We start from the raw sequence: 6,962 nt of genomic DNA, 5'->3' as shown, positions 1-6,962 counted from the left end.
AGAAAATCAAATATAATTAAAACTAATTAAAAATCTATGTATTTTAAAATTATTTAATCTTTATATTAATGAGTTAAAATAAATAAAATGAGTTTGAAGTAAAAAATAAAAATAACTTATCAACTTTTAATCCATTTTTTATTTTCCTTCACTTTTTCTTTCCTTCTATTTTTCCTTTGTATTTTCTTTCCCTTGCATTTTCCCTCAAATTTTCTAAGAACCAAACATAGCCTAAGAATCTCAATAGTTTTCCTTAATAATTTATCATCAATTACTTATTCCAAGTAAAATAAATATATTTTGTAAGATACCTTAATAGTAATTCTTATTTCTATTACTTTGTACAAAAACTAAGTAAATAAAAGATATAAAAAATAATTAATTATTGTTCATTTTACAATGCTACATTAAAAGATTGAGATCATGGATAGCTGATAAGGTGATATAAGAACCATTCAATTTATTTAGGTGAAGGAATAATTTGTCATGATTATGGGTTTTGAAGACTTTGTCAAGCTTGAATTATATAAAAGACTTGTCCTCCCAATGTTGCCCATGCATTCATGACTTGAAATATCATGGAAAACTGATAAGGTGACATGAGAACCATTCAATTCATTTAGGTGAAGGAGTAATTTGCCATGATTATGGATTCTAAAGACTTGTCAAGCTTGAATGATATAAAAGACTTGTCCTCCCAAGGTTGCTCATGCATTCATGACTTGAAATATCATGGATAGCTAATAAGGTGACATGAGAACCATTCAATTCATTTAGGTGAAGAAGTAATTTGCCGTGATTATGGGTTCTGAAGACTTTGTCAAGCTTGAATTATATAAAAGACTTGTCCTCCTAAGGTTGCTCATGCATTCATGACTTGAAATATCATGGATAGTTGATAAGGTGACATGAGAACCATTCTACTCATTTAGGTGAAGAAGTAATTTGCCATGATTATGGGTTCTGAAGACTTTGTCAAGCTTGAATTATATAAAAGACTTGTCCTCCCAAGGTTGCTCATGCATTCATGACTTGAAATATCAAGGATAGTTGAGAAGGTGACATGAGAACCATTCAATTCATTTAGGTGAAGGAGTAATTTGCCATGATTATGGGTTATGAAGACTTTGTCAAGCTTGAATTATATAAAAGACTTGTCCTCCGAAGGTTGTCCATGCATTCGTGACTTGAAATATCATGGATAGTTGATAAGGTGGCATGAGAACCATTCAATTCATTCAGGTGAAGGAGTAATTTGTCATGATTATGGGTATTGAAGACTTTGTCAAGCTTGAATTATATAAAAGACTTGTCCTTCTAAGGTTGCCTATGCATTCATGACTTGAAATATCATGGATAGCTGATAAGGTGACATGAGAACCATTCAAGTCATTTAGGTGATAGAGTAATCTGCCATGATTATGGGTTTTGAAGACTTTGTCAAGCTTGAATTATATAAAAGATTTGTCCTTCCAAGGTTGCCCATGCATTCATGACTTCAAATATCATGGATAGCTGATAAGGTAACATGAGAACCATTCAATTCATTTATGTGAAGGAGCAATTTGCTATGATTACAAGTTTGGAAGACTTTGTCAAGCTTGAATTAAAAGACTTATCCTCCCAAGGTTGCCTATGCATTTATGACTTGAAATAGTAGCTTTGTCTTTTCTCGTGTCCCTTAAATGGTGATATCCGTTTTTATCGACAACAGTCTTTCTTGTTTTTATTTGCACATGACATCATTAAAAATCAAATCGTTATATATCTTACTTCTGCAACTAGTTATATAGAAGTAACTAATATCATATTTTTGTTGCATCTATAATATTTTATAATCAATAAGAACCTTAGATAAAAGTCAAACTATAAACAATAGAAAAAGACTACAAATATTAAAAATGAAAGTACTAATATAAGCTTTATCATAAATGAAAAGTATTTTTTGATTTTTAATATAAAAAAATAAATATGGAACAAAATATATGTTTGGTAATACATTTGGCAAAAATATTTTCTTCGAATGGGTTGCTTTTAAATGTTGATTCCATGTTAAAAGATGTAAATCAAATAATAATCAAAGGATCTCACAATTTCATTTTAAAAAAATGAAAATATTTTTTAAAAGAGCATGCTATGTTCTCATTCATGATTTAGAACTGAATTATTGAAATGAAAGTAAAATATATATTTAATCTATTACAAAAATCTTATATCTACCAAAATAAATTAAAATTCTTTAGATGATACTAAATATTGCTTTGTGTGAAATGAATTTATTTGTTAGTACCTTATGACTACCATTGATGCCATGGTTTTTATGCTACTAAATTTAAGGATTTTCTTGTTAATGGTGAAATTTTTATTTTTTCGTAACTGCATTTGATTTAAAGTTTTTCATGGACTTCTGACTTTAGTTTTTTGCTTTAATAATCTTCTTGGGGTTATAGTGATTCATGAGTTAATCATGATATGGAATCTAAGGTGGTGTTTATTTGTTTGTTTGTTTGTTTTTAACTTAATATTGAATCAAATAGCTTTAATTTTTAGATTAAGAAAAAAGTTACATGTTTTAAAATTTTCTATTCAATTAAAAATATTAACAAATAAGTTAAAAAGTTAAGAAAAAAAAAACAATTGGTTGAAATATGAAAGTAAATTGTTGTTAGGAAATTTTGTTCTTTTAATGTTTGGCCATAGAAGTCTTTTTAGATAGTTACTTGCCCTTCATTGAAGATCAAGGGTTATTGTTTGTCCAACCAGGAAGTCACAAGCATGTTTAAAAAGGTTTGACTTGTGGCATGTTAGACTCCTATGAGGTATAAAGGGAATCTATTTTGCTTTTGAACTTAAAATGATTCAAAATTAATATTTTATAAAGGGCAAAACTTCTCAAGCAACCTAAAGTGTCAAAGTACTGAAAACCACTCAAGTGCCTGAGGCACTCAAGTACTGGATTAGTTGGCTAAAGTGATCATGTAATTTCTATCGAGATTTTTTCATGCAAATTTAGTTTAGGACTCTTCCAAAACCAAAACTCTTTGGGCTAGTTGCCTATACATACCTTATTATAAACACTTGAAGGTAAGAGATTGTGTAGAGATACTAGAGAGATTTCAAAAAGAGCCTTTTAGAGAGAAAGACTAATGTGTCATACCATTCCTAATATCTCATTTAAGGATTTGGACATTGAATTTTAGGTTGAAGACCTTCATCCCTTCAGCAAGGTTGAAATGTATTCATTGGAGTAATCAAAGGTTGTTGTGTTGCAGACGTGGATCAAGTTGTAGGTATTGGAGAGTAAGTTTTTAGAATAAAACGGTTAGGTAAATTTATGTAACTTGATCTCATATAGTAGATTTAGATTAATAGTCTTAGATCTCCTGATTTTTTACTCTATAAGTAGTATGAGAATTTTCCACATAAAAATCTCTTGTACCTCATTGCTTATTATTTGATATCTTATTTGAATTGCTTACAATAGAAATGATTGATATAATCTGATATCTTGGAAGATAAAAATTGGGTATAACATGTAAATCTTTATTTGAATTTTTTTTAATACACTCATTCACCCTCTTTTGGGTGTTACCTAACGATTTAGAGGCTTTTTCAACTATTTTCACATTAAGTAAAAAAAAAAAACACCATCTAAGTCTTTAAGATCTCCACCAATCACAACCATATAATCAAATTTTAAACACAAAATTTAGAGAATCTTTTCAATTATTTGAGTGCAAATTCAAATCTTGCCATTTTATTTCAATTAACTAAAAATGACCAGTACTTAGGTATAAATTGATTTAAATTTTTACACATAGAGAAATTTAAAATATTCTTTTTTAAATGTTGGAAGATAAACTTTTCTTAATGTCCCAACTCATTAATGAAATTTTTCTTTCATGCTTCATCCATAATGGGTAAATAATATATATATATATATGTTAAAAAGAATAGATTTATCTATGGCTTGATAGATAAAATTAATAAAGCCTTCCATTTTTTCTTACATCTTTAAAAATCATTTTAATTCTATGGTATCTCATTTCTCTTTTATGTGACTTTTCATGTATCTTGAATATCAAGAAACTTTGATATTGATGCTTCTATTATTAAAGTTGTTTTAGTTGAGTCCATTCAAGAAATTGGAATAGAGGATATTAAAAAATTTTAAACTTCTCTCTTATTAGTTTAATGAATTATACAAGATTATTAATTTTAACCTAGATTTTGAGTTCATTTCAACTTTCAAATTTAACTCCATTTTACTTTCTACTAATAATTTCAATTAGATTTAATACTTAAAAAAACTCTAAAAAAAAAAAACTCATCATTTCCAATCCTATCCATTAAACTATGTTTGGTTCTATTGATGGGAAATTATTTTCTCATAGTTGATATAACATAAAAAATAAGAAACAAAAATCACATATACTTAAAATTAGCTAAAAAAATAAAAATAAAATGAGTTTGAAAAAGTATCTAAAAATAATTAAATAGCTTTAAATATCTTTTTCTTTTCCTTTTCTTTCTTTTTTTTTTGTCTTGTTTTTTCTTCCAAATTTTTTAAAAATCAAACATAAAATGAATGACAAGTCGTAGAATATGGAAGAAGTTCGATTGCATTAACTTGACAAGTCTTGTGCATGGGTCCCACTTTGACGAAAACAACTTATTAATAAAGGCAACAAACCTCCAAGCGCCCATCAGTTGCCATCAACCATTCCAATGAATAATTGTAGGAAAGATATAGCTCACAAGAAGAACCTTATAATTATACTTGTGGTGATAATTATAACTAATAATTTATAAAAGGAACTTCAAAATGCAACCACAATTTCAATAAGGCATGAGAAGGCACTCAAAATTTATGTAAAATATATAAAAGCAGACCACAACAATAAGTACTTCAAAAAAAACAAGCCCATCTAAACACACCCAAAAGGGAACTTAAAATAAGCCCAAACTAGAATTTGAAGCCCAAAGCTATCAACCAAACCAGCAACACTAAACCACTAACTAGGCCCAAAACTTAAACAGCCTACAAGCCCAAGCATTAGCCTTAACCCTATGGCCTAAAACCTAATAGCCTACAAGCCCAAGCCTATACTCACATAAAATCAAACAAGGCCCTATTGAAGCCCTTCCCCATTTTCTCTAAGTTCACAACTTGACAAGCCTGCTCTTTGCTCTGTAGAGATGCCATGCATGGGAGCCAGCCTTCTCTTTTATAAAGCTTAAGGATGGTTATTCAATGGTGGCTTTGAATTTGGACAACAACTATCATTGGAGGAGATGGCGGACAGTGGTGGTGACTTTGCTTCATAGCAAAAACAGTGGCTGACTTTTGGAGTTTCCTGTAAAAGCAAGATATACCTTTCCAGGTTAGTGTTGAAACTCTTTCCACAAATATAAAGTCTTTTGCGAGGTGTAAAACCAAGTCTTCTGTAACACACTGTACTATATAACCATATTCTAAAATCTACTTTTTACAACATGCCCAAAAATGCATTTCATAAGAAAACTGTTGCCAAAACCATTTTTTACTGCAGTGAAACAAGCAGGTAGATAGTGGTACAAAATGATATATTTATACTTTTATGACTGATCATGCCTCTTATATATAAGAGTGAGTATATGATCTCTGTGATTATTTATTTGTTTGTTGTAGTAGATTAATGATAAGTTAATTATCTGTAAGAATATTTTTAACATGATTAAGTTGAGAACTGTTTTGTGATTTCAAAGAAAATATTAGGTATGTAGATCTATAGAAATTAAGGAGTGGACAAATTTTATATTGAGATAATCCTAGAATATTTTATTATGTAATGTTCGAAGCTTATGAGCATCATATTAATAGTTCATTTCGAAATTTCAAGCTTATGAAGCATTATATGTGCTATGGAGTGCATTAGCCCTAACTTTTCACATAGCTAATATGGTAAGAAGGTATATGAATTACCTTAGAAAAAGATTCATTGTTAGTTGGTTTATTATAGGAAAGAGACAGTGACATGCATTTATGTGATATGTTTTATTAATTGTTATATTGGTTTATGCATGTAATTTTGGGGATTGATAGAAGGTGGTCTTTGTGAAGGTATGTCTTCGATCACTTTCTGTGATAGCGTTATTATGCGAAAAATAAAATTGAAATATGTAATTACTTTGCCAACTAATGAAACAAAATACATACCAGTTATAGAGAGCCGATTCAAAGTTAGTTTTTTCCATTTGAACTTCAAACAAGAATTGACTAATTTATACTGCGATAGCTAATGTGTTTGGACTTTGGAGAGAGGACTAAACACATTGATTTTAAGATGCACTTGTGTGAGCATTCCCACAACTACTGTTAAGTATTATCCATACTTAATTGGTGTCTATAGAATCTAAAAGTGATTGGAAAATGACTACAGAATCTAGAGTGCTTAATTGGTGTCGAAGCTATGTGGAAGATTTTTCGTTTTTGTAGAAGGTTGGAAAAATTTGAGTTAGTGTTTAAATTGTTGAAAAATACCACAAATTTTTTTCCATTACGAGGGATTCTTGTGAAGAAACTTTCATGTGGGATAGGTCCCTTTGATAATTACAAAATTGATCCCTATGTTAAGTATACTTGCATTATGACAAAAAAAAAAAACAAGTGGAGAGATTTTGATAGAAAAATGCTTTTTATGTGATTGGGGTTTTGGATGTGAGAGTCCTAGGTTGTAATATCCTTGCACAATAATGGGAGTTTCTTCACCATTGTCACCTATATTGTAGGCTTTGGATCAAACTATAGAAATTTTTCTTAGCCTTTTGTGGTTACCATTATTATTATTATTATTATTATTATTATTAATAATCTTATTTTTCTAGTGAATCCAATAAAATAATGCATATTTAAGGCTAGTATTGTTGTTGTACGAAAGTTTTGCATTTATCTATTAATAAACCCTTCACAAAGTATTCCA

This window comes from Vitis vinifera, chromosome 11, assembly GCF_030704535.1.
Source record: "Vitis vinifera cultivar Pinot Noir 40024 chromosome 11, ASM3070453v1".
Taxonomy (NCBI): Eukaryota; Viridiplantae; Streptophyta; class Magnoliopsida; order Vitales; family Vitaceae; genus Vitis; species Vitis vinifera.
This window is presented reverse-complemented; position numbering follows the sequence as displayed.